This window comes from Salminus brasiliensis, chromosome 2 (assembly GCF_030463535.1).
Source record: "Salminus brasiliensis chromosome 2, fSalBra1.hap2, whole genome shotgun sequence".
Lineage (NCBI taxonomy): Eukaryota > Metazoa > Chordata > Actinopteri > Characiformes > Bryconidae > Salminus > Salminus brasiliensis.
In genome coordinates this window covers 13,936,888-13,952,301 of record NC_132879.1, presented here as the reverse complement: position 1 = coordinate 13,952,301, position 15,414 = coordinate 13,936,888, and positions in this window count along the sequence as shown.

The window sequence follows — 15,414 nt, the reverse complement described above, 5'->3', positions numbered from 1 at the left end:
ATGTGCTTCTCTTGTTCCATTGCTCAGGCCTAAGGTCTAATAGGGAAATCCAAACCATCTCTTCAGCTTCTGTCGATTGTGTTTAACATTAGGCTTGTGTGAAAATGTGTGAAATGTTCTGCAATTCTAAAGACAGAATTTCAGACCAACACAAAATGACTGACAGATGTGATTGTCAACACTGGCGGCAGGAACATCAAAGAACATCATCATTTTAGTACTGTGGCAAAAAACAGACACACTGACTCACATTGAGAAATGCTTTGATCAACCACTCCAGGCTTCAAACACCGCCGGCCTAGACTGACCAGTGCTGCCTTATCATGCATGTTATTGAGTTGTAATATGTTTTCAGACACACACACACATGCAAACTCCAGTTGCCACACTCATTACTCTGTTCCCTGTTTCTCCTCTGTTTAGTGTATAACAGGGAAGCATGACTTTCATAACACACTGGCTAGGTCAGCCAGTCAAATCGTGCAGCACAACAGGTGTTATGATATACATAATATCGTCCTTTTTGTTGAGCAATGGTCCTACAAACTGAAAAAGGAGACACATTAAATGTTTTAACATAGGCTACAATGTTAAAACCAAGTGATAACTAAAGCTTAAAGCTAAAGCTCCAGCTGCATAGCTACACTGTAAAAATTACAAGATCACCAAATCAAATCAAATGTATTTGTATAAAATGTTTACAACAGTTTTTGCAAAGCGGCTGTACAGAAATCCAGAAAGACAAAAGAGCAACAACATATAAAACATAAAACCACAAATGAGCAGGCCAAAGAAAACCTCCCCCAAAGCTGGATCAAGAAACCTTAAAAGGAACCAAGACTCACAAGGAGAGCCTATCAAGCTATAAAGGTGTATTGATATCATATATATGCTTAACAGTAGTGATAATTTACTTGTAATAATAATAAAAATAATAATAATAATAGTTATTGTCCATCTAAACTTCAGTGTAGTTGTTAATATAGAGTGGACAACTAGCCAGAGGCAGGTAGCAGTAGCTAGAAGGTGAGCATCTGGTCTGAGGCAGGTAGCAGGGCACCGTCTTCCATTCATGTCAGGCCAGACTGGTGGGCCATCATTAACTTGGAAAAAGGTAAGGAGATGGGATTTGTTCTGTTTGGATTAATGAAGTACAGAGAACGAGAACATTACCCATGTGTGGCTAATGACTCCGGCATATCTGACTATAGCAGCCTAACAAAGAGTAGACAGCTAGAAGGTAACACAGACATGGTAGCACCTTTAAATACTAGCCTCTATCCACTCCACCAGAGTGATTATGTGCAAGTTGGAAGACAGAACTAACCTCTCAGTGAAATAAATGTCAAATTAACCTCTGCGTTAAAGAAGAAAAATAATCACATGGTTTTAGGTTTTAGACACTGGTGTTTATCTGACGCTGCAATCAAGCTTTCTCCTATTTGTTCTCAGACCAGGAAACAGTTCAAATACATATGTTCTCTAAAAGGCAAACTAAACACTGCAATGTTTTAGAAGTGTTTAAAAGGACCCCAGAATTTCAAACTGTATTTTCCTGGGCAAAATTGAATAATGAGAGATCTGTACATGGAAGTGATAAACCATGAATCTCAAACACTGTTGTTCTTTCTTCAGAAGAAAATCAAACCAAACCAAAAAAAAAGAGCTGTGAAACGGGCCAATTTCAAAACCCCAACTTGACCAAATGACCCAAAACGTACATAGTCACTAGTGAAAGCCCTAGTCAAAGATGCTGAAGTGGTCAATTGTGAAGACAACTTCAGATGAATATGGTGCAGTTTATACTGGGGAGCAGCACATCAGCACCAGTTAGTTATGAGAAGTTATGAGAATACGAGTTGCTATGTGAACTAGGCCTCGTAAGCGCCACTTTTCCTGTGCCAGTGTTTGCAGAAGGGTAGCTTAAACATGCGATGAAGGGAAAGCCGGGGGAACAACCAGGGATCCACACTTGGCTAAAAACTTAAGATAGTATTCGCTCCCTGGAAAACAAAATAGACTACGTCAGCTGAACCAAACTGGAGGTAAACACACATCAGAGGGGGTCAAGGCTACAATCTCTATAGCTTGCTAACAGCTTTTATTTAATGTGCTTTTGTTAACGTATTAAAACTATGCTATAATATGCGATTACTGTGAGCCATCAGAGTGCCATAAACCTGTCAATAAATGCAGAGCTCATAGGCCCTTTCCCCACAAGCCCTCCATAAAAGGAAAATTAGCAGGTTTCATTCTGAGGCAAAATAACAGGGTTTTAAACAGGCTTGTTAAAGAACATCTGAGCATTTCTCACCCCAACCAAAGTCACATACATACTATTTATACCTGAAAGAACATAACATAACAACTTAAAATACTCAATAAATGCATTCTTTGGCACCTTTAACAATTTTCCAAAGGGAAACGTTCATTGTGTGAACAATGTTGTTATAGACAAACAGTTACAACAGTTATTACAACAGGTATTACAAGGTCAGTATTACTCTCTCTGTAACTGGCAGTATTAAATACTTTTAAAAAGGAAGAAAGACAGCTGGTCGGATCTTATAGGGTTTAGTTTCCGCCTTTCTCCAAATCTCCAAAAAGCTGCACATCTGATGCCAACCTTAATATGTTCCCATTATCTTGCTGACAGAAGGTTTTACTTCTGTAATGACTCTGTGATTGCAGAGCACTGGCATGGATGCAGTTATTAACAAGCTCCAGAATCTAGCCAAAAGAAACTCTGTCTTATGAAATATCCCTATTCATCCTATTAATTCATCAAAACCGAGCATTTGGTGCAGGTGAACGGTCCGAATGGATTGGGTTTGTTCTCGGTGTGACAGTACATGATGTAGGGTCACAAATTCACAGCAGGTTTTTCTTCCTAGCTCAGCCTTGATCCAAATGGCCAGGCCATTATGAGTCTAAGCCAAAACATCATTAGGAATAGATGTATTTCAATAACTACAGGGCACCTTTGGAAGAAATGTAAACACAAGTAAATGGCTGTGCTCTGCACCGCTTGTTCTAGCACAGACACACACACACACACACACACACACACACACAAACACACACTGAAGAGAAAGAGAGAGAGAATGTTCCCAATCCCCGTTAAGCTCAGAAAAGGAGTCCTTGACCGTACGCTGGGCATTTTCCAAGCTGAATAGTGATCTGCTCTCACTCATCAGTCCTCAGATGCATTTAAATGCTCAAATGTTCTGAACTGTCATCCCTCAGCATTTCACACCTGGCCATTTTGACAGTTTGCATATTATACCCATTATAGACACTGTGGACAGGCAGGAGCAGTTCTACTATGTAATTCAATGCATTTCATTTTATTCTTATATCCTATATAGGTGAAACAGATTAACATGCCCCTCCCCGTTCCTTACCTACAGTGTCTATTTACTGGAAAACTGAACACACCAGTGCATGAGTTTAGCATGCACAGTATATTAAGGCATAAATCTACAAACAATTACAATGAATAAACTGAAACGGCTTTTATCACAAACAAAAAAGAAAATCAACATATATACTGCCGTAAGTATTTGGACAGTAATACATTTTCTGTATTTTCGCCTCGGTAAACATCTCAACAAATGTAAAATGAAGGAATTAAGATCTGTTTGAAGTGCAGACCTTCAGATTTAAACCAATGGGCTTAACAATTTTTTTTACATAGTCCCTCAATTTTCACAGGATCAGACGTAATTGGATAATTGACTGGTAAGCAGTTTGATGGGCAGGTGTGGCCTGTGCACTCGTTAATGTATGACAACGTAAGAATAAAAGGTCAGGAGATCATTCCAAGTGCTGACATTTGTTTTGGTAGCTGTTAATGGGAACTATCAATGTAAGGCCAAAGAGGCATCAACAAGTGGCCAAATCAACAGTTCGGTGTATTCTTAAAAAGAAGGAATGCGCTGGCGAGCTCTGCAACACCAAAAGCTCCGAGAGACCATGTAGGTAGTGCAATTAAACAGAATGAATGCATTTATTTTGATAAAGGAAAGCCCTTTCACAACATCAAGTCAAGAACACTAATAAGGAGTTAGGTGTATTATGGTCAATCTCTGCCATTAAAGGATGCATCATGTATTTAAATACTGAGATTTACTTTGCTTTACTAATAACGCTCAACAACAGAAAAGTCAGAATACACTAATAAAAAACACCTTTAAAAGCTTTCCAGATCATCTGTTAAACATGGTGATGGCACTGTTATGGCATGGACATGTATGGCCGCCAGAGAAACTGGGTCACTGGTGTTTATGATAAAAGTAGCAGGATGAATTGTATAGAGCTCATATTCAGTGAAATGTTGCAAAACAGATAGGATGGTGCTCAACAGTACACATGAATAATGACCTAAGACAAACTACGAAAGCATCCCGAGAGCTTTTCCAAGCAAAGAAATGGTTCAACCAAATTGAGCAGCTTTTTACTTACTGTAGACAAAACTAAAGGCCAAACCAGCAGTAACTAAAGGCAGCTGTGACTGTATCTCAATATTGTATGTTACTGTATATGTAACTGCACCTATGTTGTACATTTAGCACCTTAGGAACTGAACTTGATTGTAACTGTTTTGCTGATCATAGCTAAACTCATATACAGTAAGATGGTTAAATATGTGGTCTTCTTGTTAACAAATTAGTTAGCAAAACATGTAATGCTAATTTTAGCTAGATTATGTTAAGTCTTAAAATAATATTTTTGGTGTAATATCCTAAAGCTTTTTTTGCCCCATGATAAGGGACATCCTGCCTTAAATGTGTAATTTTACATTTTTAACTGTAAAGAAAAAACTCTGAAAACTAGATGTGTTTTGTAGTTTTTCTCTCACACATATATTCTAGTACTTTCTCTCACATATTTGGCGTTTTGTTTCTTCTGTAAAAGTTAATACAAGTTCCCCTGATGCAGATTAAGCCCAAGCCAAAAATAAGATGCATTTCCACTATTGATTCACCACTGGCACTGCAATTTAGTCCAAGACTAAACCTATATAAATTATATCTGTAAGACCGGGCCTAAAACCTAGTACAGTGGTAGGACATAGATATTTATAGTGCAATAAACTCACTCCCTGCATTCCACTAAATGTGCAAGGCAGGCTTTTGAATCTGAATTGAAGTGTTGGGTATGTTGTGTACTTATGTGGCTGAACACCACGATACATTCCTACCAAATTCAGGTCTAAACTGACTAAAATTGATTGTGATTCTGATATTATGACCTTATGATAACTGACAGTTTGTACCATCCTGAAATGTGCTAAATGCCTGAGGCAGAGCGTGTCCGGTACATTCATTTCCGAGGTCATCCTCAATTTTACAATTGGCCTACTATTTTTAGCGGCGGTTAAATATATGCTGGAATTTGTCTCCACATCCCTCGACCGCATGCATGTGGGAAATCAAGCCTTATTACAGCAATTCAGGACTGGAAGGGAACGCTGAGAAAGTGAGCAGGGTTTGTGAAGGGTGTGTGTGTGTGTTGGGGGTTTGGGGGGGGGGCTTAAGTGTAGAAGTAGCCCAATGCGCATCTGAGTTGTCATTCCACGGGCTGGGGATTTAGTGAACACATTCACGAGTGCCCAGAGTGCCCAGAGTGCTCAGCGGGAGGCACAGAGTTTCTGGCACCGCTGGCATGCTATGCTGCTGCGCTCTGCTGAATGCCAGTCATTTCTAAACTAGGCCCAAACTAGGCAGCTGACTGTGGGATAGGAATCGCACCGCGGTTCTTCGAATACACAGATATCCACACTCATCTTTGTATCTGCTTACTCAATCAGGTATTCGAATAAGGCATGTGCAGCGAGTAAATCATGCACTGTCTTGCTCTTTTAGATTTTTTTTTTATTCAACATGTTAAATAGGGCCTCAGAGAATGTCAGGACACAAGCAGCTGATATTGTGTTACAAGTTCAGTAGGTCAACACTAGGTAGTTAAACTGCATACGGCCAAATTAAAATAACCAAAAGATCAGATAGATTATCTCTTTAGCTATCTTTATACATTAAAGGTTCCACCTTCTGATTTTATTTATTAGTTCTATTATAACAGTATAAAAGTGATATAAAATGTGTAAAAATGTAAAAGTGACTGTCCTACAGGGTCAAATGCTGATATGGCCTAGTAAATCATGTAAAATGAAAATCTGGAAAATATGTTGCTCCCAATAATATTTTAGCTATGATTCAAAATACCACTCCTTTAATATTGAGTTGAACTGCTTATAGAGTGGTGAACTGGACTGATACAAAATTAACTACTATAAATGCAGACCTAGAAATAAAAAAATCACTTTAAAGGTACCCTACAATGATATTTATCGTTCATCTGAATAGTGACAAACCTGATCCTCAAACACTGTTGTTTTGCTGAAAAGCAAAACCCACATAATTAAAACAGAGCTGTAAAACTGGCAAATTCCAAAAAACCCAAATTGTTCTAACAGTTGTGGATCATTTTATTTACCTCCCCAAAATTTACACACACTCAGCCCACCAGCGAAAGCCTTTCGAGGATAAACGCAGCAATTACTTTGGGAGAGGAATGGCACAAGGCAAAAAAAGGCTCAAAGCAAATTCTAGCCGATTGGGTGAAGCGCTGCTTAGAGAAAGGCAGGCTTGAGAAAGCACTGCTGAGGGTATCTGCAAAATGGCCAGTGAAGCCTGTGAAGTGAGCAGGTGCTACATGGGTGCTAGGCTAAAAGTTAACCCTACCATACTCTACTACAATTTCTTCAGCTAGGTAACCGCACACCATGCTGACTGGACATTGAGTGGACGCAGAGAGACCAGCAATTGTTCAGTACGATTTTTAGTGATAACAATGTAAAAGTGCTAAAAACTATGCTATGCTTTGCTATGAGCGTTACTTCATGGTAATGTAAACCAGCCAGATCAGATCATTAATTTTTCACAAGCCCACCATCAAAGGAAAATCAATGTGTTTTCTTCTGATGTAAAATAACAGGGTTGTAAATAGGTTGTAAATTACATCTGAGCAATTCTCTTCCAAGCAAAGTCACATACTTTCACATACTTACTATTTATACTTCAATGAATCAACTAAGTCAATAACTCAATAAAGGCATTTTATAGCACCCTTAAGTCTACTCACATTCATTTACTAAATGAACAATCAATTAAAAATGAATGATTCATAGGTTTGAAAGAAGCAAAGGCATGCTACATAAAATTTACAAAAGATAAAAACCAATACAACTCAAATAACTAGAACCTGTTGTTAAGATGGATAACCATGAATCCAGTTGATTTAAAGGGAAATAGAAATCATTGTATTTTATACCCTGATAAAATCTCATATCTGTTCAGTCATTCTGAAAGCAGCTAAACTAAATGATTTAAGCTATATTTTTTTAGGCAAAAGAAATTTAACAGCTTAAAAACTGGAAAAAATCTGGAAAATTCGTGACATGACCTGCCAGGCCTGATGGCTGCTGAATTGTCCACATTTGTAGTGATTATAAATATATATAAATGTTAATAATTCATATATATTAATGCTTATGAATACATATTTGTAGTGTTTTTATAAATAAAAAACATGGATATTACAATAGCAAAAATGGCTAGAATGCTCATCCCTCTGGTGGAGCTGCCATCCCCACTGCACCAGAAAAGCCTGTCTGACTGTGTATCTGCCACTGTTGCCCCATGGGTTTGAGCCTGCGTCTCATTACATCGCTATGGGTTTTGATAAATCACATCTAATTGCCGTCAGCGATTTGAAGCAGCAGATTCCCGATGTGAGAGAGCTTTTCGTGAGCAGAAACTGTGGCCATGCACGACAGGTCCAGACCTCAACCCTCCCCCAAACATCACCACCACCAGTCTCACGGCTGAGTTGCGTGGGACGAGAAGCAATGCTGTGCGGTTTGCTCTCATCTTCTCCAAGCACATGTGTCACGTTCGGGAGAAAGAGGAACAAATTCTGCCGAGTTGTGGATCCAGACGAGTAAAATTAAACCCATGCAGATGAACAGCCAGTTCACTTTGTCCAAACAGTGAGGGGGCTGTACGAGTTCAAGGCCAAAGCAGTGGCGTCTGGGTTAATCTCAACTGCCTATTTTTAGCCTGTTGTACACTGATTGGTTTCAGCATCTGAGGCTGTTCTGAGGCACCAGATGCCCAGGTGCTTCTGACAGGCAGCATCAGCATATGGACGCAATTTACTTGCAAGTGAATAAACAAAGGCGAGGCAATATTGAGGCCATACTGTCAAACACAAACAAAACAAATCTTATTTTTCATCTTTTTCTTCTTCTTCTTCTTCTTCTTCTTCTTTTTAATCTCCATCTCCTTCTTCTCCTCCTCCTCCTTCTCTTTCTTCTTCATCTCCTTCTTCTTCCACTTTGTTTTAGTCTTCTTCTTTAAATCTGCAGCCTCTTCCTCAGCACATTTGTCTTCTTATTTTTCTTTGATCTCCAGCCTCCTCTTCATCACATTTCTTCTTTATTATTCTCTGATCTCTAGTTTCTTTTTAATCATGTTTCTTTTTTTGCTTCTTCTTCTTCTTCTCTGATCTCCAGCCTCTTCATCATATTTTCCTTCTTCCTTATCTTTTTCTTCACTGATCTCACCAGTCTCTTCTTCATAATTTTTCTTCTGCTTTCATTTCCAGCCTCTTCTTTATCATATTTTTCTTATATTTCATCTTTGACTCCTGCATGTTTACTCCACATTCCTTTACTTATTTATCTCATTTTTCTCCTTCATCCTCATTGTTGCCTTTTTTGTTTTCTCCTTATTATTATTATTATTGTTTATCCTTTATTATTTTTGTATTTTTTACTTGTCCTACGTCTTCTTCTCCTTTTTTCATCTTCTTCATTCATCGTCATTGTCATTCTTCCTCATCTCCATCCTTATCTTTCCATTTTTCTTTTGTCGTCTTTGTCTCCATTTTCATTTCTTCATTTCCAACCTTTTCATCAGCAGCCTCTTCTTTGTCTTCTTCATGTTCCTGATCCATGAAAACACAGTTCCATCACTCAAACAGCTTAACGGAGCTCTGACGTGTCCAAACATTGTAATTTCAATTTGCTCGTCCAAATCATTACACAAAATGCAGGTATTTTAGGTAAATTGTTTTATTATTTTTAACACACTAATTGCAAGGCAAATTCCCTTAATTGTAACCCCAGACTCTGAAATAAACAAGGCTGAAAAATGTAACCGACAATTATGGTTTTCAAAGGCCTGATGTGGTATTTGTGATGCTTTTGCCAAGTCCGTTTTCATGTTTCAGTTTCGAGTTACTGCCGAACATAGACTCTCTGAATCATTCATCAGAACGCAGCCCTTAATGAATAAGAGTCTGAAAGATTTGCTGAGTTAGGAGACGTATGCATGCAGCTCTGCCTCCACGATTCATTTCTCCACCGGTGGAATGTTCCATATATAATGTCCTCCTTAATAAATCAAGAGACTGATGAACTATCCCTAAAAAGAACTGGCCTATGCCATCGCCATACACTTCATTCCATGTCCTGTGGGCCTAGCTCTTTCATTACAAAGTTATCTCAGGTCATATGCTAATCCTATACACCCATCCTCGTATTGGATCAGCCAGCACTGCACTCAACTCCACCCGTACACACTAACGTCTCTTCTATAGCCATATTGATTTTAAGATTAATTTTCAGGCCTGGCTGGCATGTCCGTGTGGGTGTCTGTTTGAACATCGTAACGGTGCAATTCTGTGACTAGGATAAGAAATTCAGTCTTTACATACACATTGCAATGATTTTAAGGTAACTAAGCAAGTCTAAACATATTTGTAACATTGATTATGATATTGGCCTTCACACAAGAAGGTCAGATGTTCTTTCAGCCTTTTATTCCTTCGCAGCTCACGTTCAGACGACTCTCAGGTAGGTCTGATCTGCTCATCAGGGGCTTTTACTCAAACTTCTGGAGCCTATACATGCTGTCAAGAAAGCAAAAGGAAGACACACCACCAAATACTAAGAAACTCACATAACTCATAAAATTCATGGTACAAATGACAACAGCCTCAATTGAAGACACAGAAGAGGGACACACACATATACAAACACACACTCTCACACACTTGAGAAGGGTTTGGGAGTGTGCTGTTTTTTTATGTGGCACTAAGATTAGCTCAGTGATGACAGTGTCACTCATTTAACGCAGCAGCATTGAGCTGTGTGGGACATGAAAGCCGAACTATGATTACAAACACCGTTGAGTAAGCAGCGCCAGCAATCTTCCATAAAGAAGCCAACAATTGCATGCAAGTTCTTTTTCTGTCTGTTCAAAGGCTTGAACATCTCAACAATACACAAATCAGCCATAACTTTAAAACCAGGCAGGTGAAGTGAATAACATAGATTATCTGCTTCCAATGGCACCTGTCAGGGGGTAGGGTCTACATATTAGACAGCAGGTGAACTGTCAGTTCTTGAAGGTGTTGTGTTCAAAGCTTGACAAATGGTCAAGTGTAAGGACCTGAGCTACTTTGACAAGTACCAGATGTGACTGGGTCAGAACATCTCAAAAACATCAGGCAGGTATTGTAGGGTGTTCCCAGTGGGCAGCGGTCAGTAGCTACCAAAGGTGCTCCAAGAAAGGGCAATCGGTGAACTGGTATCAGGGTTACCTCGCAGGATTTAAAGAATCAACTGCTAACGTCTTTGTGCAGAGAACAAAGGACACCCTCAGAGGTCTTGTGGAATCCATGCCTCGGTGGGTCAGACCTGTTTTGGCAGCATGAGGGAGAACTACACAATATTAGTCAGGTGGTTTTAATGTGTGCAATCAGCACAGAATACTTTTCTGTTGATTTTACTTCTGGCAAATTGGATTGGCAACTACATACACTATATGTCCAAATGTTTGTGGACACCCCTTCTAATTAAGGCAGTCCAATACTTTAAGTTGCACTCATTGCTGACACAGATGTGCAAATGCACACAATAAAAGAGGACTGTCTGGAATGTGTCCTCTGGAATAAGGAGTTGTGGATGAGGTGGGGTGGTGAACATTCAACATCCTGACCTCACTAATGCATCTCCCTGAATGCAATCAAATACTGACAGTAATGCATCATAATCTAGTAGAAAGCCTTTCCTGACAGTAGAGACAGTTACTCCAACAAAAGCAGGATCGACTCTTTTTTACATCAAGGGTGGTCCCTAGTGTCCAGGGAAGGCTTTCTGTATGTTTGTCTGTATGTCTGTCTGTAAATTGCAATCTGCAATTGTGTCAGATGGTGGTGGAAAATCCCAACCTTGTCTTAGAAGCAGAAGTTCCCAGCTCCAGTCTCGGGGACCCCAATGCCCTGCACAGTTTCAAATACTCCTTACCATTGTCTTACAAGCCAGACTTCTGCCTCTTGTCAGAAAGTTTGCATGGTTTGTGACCAAGAATGTGACCTACTTTGACAGGAAGAGGATTTAATTAAGATGTGATGCAACTAATCACAGTCCGGTGTTTTACTGTAGTGTGTAGGATGTGCCTGAAAGGTTCCAGCACTTTATTAGGACCACCTGCACACCAACTCATCAGCCAATTGTGTGGCAGCAGTACAATGCATACAATTATGCAGATACAGATCAAAAGCTTTAGGCTCACCTTCAGCCATCAGGATTTAAAACATTGATCTCAGTGATTTTCAAAGTAGCATGTGTATTGGTGTCAGACTGAATGAAGTAATAAAGAGAAACAAACATCCAGTGAGGGACAGGTCTTTAAAATGGGCCCTACACAGTATTCATATACACTCTTTTAAAAATGAAAAGTTTGGGTGCATGTATCTGTCACTGTACAGCGATATGTGTCCTCTGCATTTTACCCAACTGTGATGGTGAACAAGTGTGTCTAAAATGGCTCATTTTAGACACACTAGTGGAACTAGGGGCAGTGAGCACACACACCCCCACAGCAGTGGACAGCCAACTCCAGCATCCCCAGAAGCAGAGAGGGTAAAGGGCCTTGCTCAAGGGCCCATCAGTGGGGGCTTGCCGAGCCCAGGTATTGAACCCACAACCCTGTTATCAATAGCCCGGAGCTCTTACTGCTGAGCCACCACTGGCCCATGTTCTGTATGTTTGTAATAGAGATGCATAAGAGATGTGCTCTTCATTTGATGTGTGAAGTAAAGTCCTCTTTACTTGATGTAAAGTATCTATCACAAACATGGTTCTTAAGGGAACCAAAGACGGTTCCTTTATGGCATTGCTCAAAAAATCATTTGAAGAGTGTATTGTCCCTAATAAATTGTTTCTGAATGTGTCCTGAATGGCTCATTTTTCATCACAATGTCCAGTTCAAGTAGGAGTTAACTATCGCTGACTAGAAAACTTTTGATTTCTGTGAAAATAATAACAAAGCAGCATTGGAGTGTCAGCCAATCAGAATGCAACTGTCAAAATCCTGATAGTTGTAACCAGCTTAATGCACAATCGATGTGGGATGGGACAGGTTCCTCGTCTAAGCCTTAGACACTCTGGCCACATGTAAACAAAGCATCTGAGGCTGAGACAATGGACCTGTCCCAAAGTCCACACTTGCGGTTTGTGGTTACGGTTAAGTGTACACTAACGTAACGCATTTGCGAATTTACTAGAAGTGTGTAAGTGCTTGTTACGACTGCGAGTGGACGAATATGTATTGTATTTTTGTGGGACAGATCGTTGCCGAATGTTAACATTCTTCCTCAATATTTCCAAAACAGCGTGGTATACTTAGCCCAATAGTGCTTTGATGCGGCATTTGGTCTAGGGTGCGTTTAGTGTGTATTTAGTGTGGTCTTGTGCACTGTAATTTTGCGTGTTTGTGAAATGGGACACACTTGAAAACTTACCGGAAAACACATGAACATGCACACCAGTACATAAAACCGCAAGTACAAACTTTGAGACAGGCCGTATGCTTACCCCAGCACACCTAATCCAGCTCATGAGGGGCTTAGTAAATAGCTGGTGATCTGGATCAGGTGTGCTGAGTCACAGAGTAGATGAAAGTGTCCAGAGCAGGGGTCCTTAAGACAAGAGTGAGTAACCACTGTCTAAGCCAAGTTCTTTAATAAACCTGGTTCTTGGCTCGGATGTATGGTTCCTTTCTATTAGTATACCTTTCTGTTATTCTAACTGAAGAACAAAAGGTTCTTTGCACAAAAATGCTTCTATAAAGAATTCTTTAGAAAACCCAGAACCAAAAAAACTTGTTCAACTCCAAAGCAGGATGAGGACCAGCGGTTGGGAACCACTAACCTTAGCTATTCGTAACCTTTATGTGAGTTTGTTTGTGTGTGAATTCCTATGAATTTGCGACGGTGAGATTCCTGCTGGTGACGTACCTGGGACTTTGCTCAGAGTGCCCACAGCTCATAGCTCCTGCACAGCCAGCCAGGCCTGCTCTGGCCACCACTGCATGCCAGCGCTCCAAACGGGCCTGGCGCCGTGCCCATGTTGGGCTTGGCCAGATGCATCGAATGCTCTCGCCCCTGGCAGTACACTCGCGCTTTTTCGGAGTGTACTGGCTAACGGTCGTCAGGCCTGTCACTCTGAGGGGCAATGATTTAGGAGCCCAAATTAGGTTTTACACTGTGCTCCATTTGTTCCACTGTATTTATGGATCATTAGCAACTGCCATTCCCACTTCTGCAGGGGCCGCAGGCCTGACTAATAGGCAGACTCCCCGAAGAATTAGGATTGATATAGGAGTTGCTTCCCCCTACCTGCTGCATTCCAGTGGGGTAAATTAAAGGAGAACGAGACAAACTGGTCTCAGATCAAATAGGAAGGGCTGAGGACTGTGGGATTGCAGACTGTAAAAAACTGCTGCATTGAACTGATTCAAATGTGTGCTTTATTTTAACAGGGAGCACACTGTTACTTCTTTCACTTGACTTATTTCTACAATAACCATAGTAATGTAGTATGGTTTATTCATGTGAAACTGACAAATACATTTGTTTGTGCAGAACTAAAATGTAAAGCTCATAATCTGAGCAGTAAGTGTTGATTTACTCAGTAAAACACTAATATTAGAATTAATTACTAATATTAGAATAAGTACTAATAACATTAATGCTAGAAATAGTCATTTTACATCACTGTGTTCATTAAATCATCTCCAAAACTCTCCTCATGGAAGTCTAGCATTATTTATAACCATCCTCCAACTCCTGGTTTGGTAAATCAGTGCCTAATGATGTTAAATCAGGTGAGCTGCTGATGGAATTGAACATCTCCACACCTTGGCTTAGGACATGAGTTCTATGTTCTTCACCATGAGAAATTCTTGTTCATTTTTGTGATCTGTTCTAATGTGATAATGATGTTCTAATGATGTTTGCCAAACAAAAACACTCTTACGGCTGAACAATACTTTTAAACAGTGTAATTTTTATATCTAAACATAGCAATTTTTAACATTGCAATGTTTCAGTGACTTAAACACTTATTAACAAGTATTAATAGTTGAAACACAGGCCTTCAGTTTCCAGGTTTCAACATAAATAAGCATATTATTATAAAATATTGACAAAATAATTAAATACATTGACATTTCTAAATATCACATTTGAATTTTCCCTTAATAATATTGAATATTGTTGGAAGTAACACTTCATTACTTCAACAAACTCACAGCACTGCCTGGTTGTCTGTTTTAAATATTAAAACTCAGCCTCATAACAACTTATACATGCAGGCTAACAGAAGGACTAGGGCACTGAGCTGAATCTACAGTGGAATTTTCCCAGCTGCCACTAAATATGATATAAAACCCAGCTTTATACCCTGCCTGCCTGCCTGCCTGCCTGATTTGTTGTGAACCAAGCAAAAATTCATTCTCATATTTTAATAAGAACACGCTATGCTCATCTGCATAAGCCAGTGAGGTCCGGATCTCCGCAGGCAGCCTGCCTTCCAGCCACTGATTTCCCATATTCACGGCAGCCTGGTCATTAGCAATGCCCACCGCTGCTTTGAATTTCTAATGAAATGAAACGTTGTTGTTGCAGTCATTAGTGGAGCTGGTGTGCAATGATAAATAGTCATGTGTAGGTTGCTTTAGAATAAAGCACTATTTGTGCTTTGCTATATGTAAAAACAGGGCCAGATTATAAATAATGTACACTACCATTCGGGCGTTTTAGAGCCCCTCCGTTTTTTCAGTAGTCTACTGGCAGTCCTGCATGGCCCAGGCAAGCCTACTTTCCCTTTTTTGTCATCTTAGTAATGACCTCTTGCCACTCCACCTGACAAACCTGCAGCCCCAGGTCTTCTCTTCACAGCTGAAACTGAACCTTGGTGCAGTGTAAAGCTGTGTCACCGTGTCCTGAGGGCTGCTAATCACACAAGCTGTTGACTCTTAGAAACTTGTCTTCTGGTGC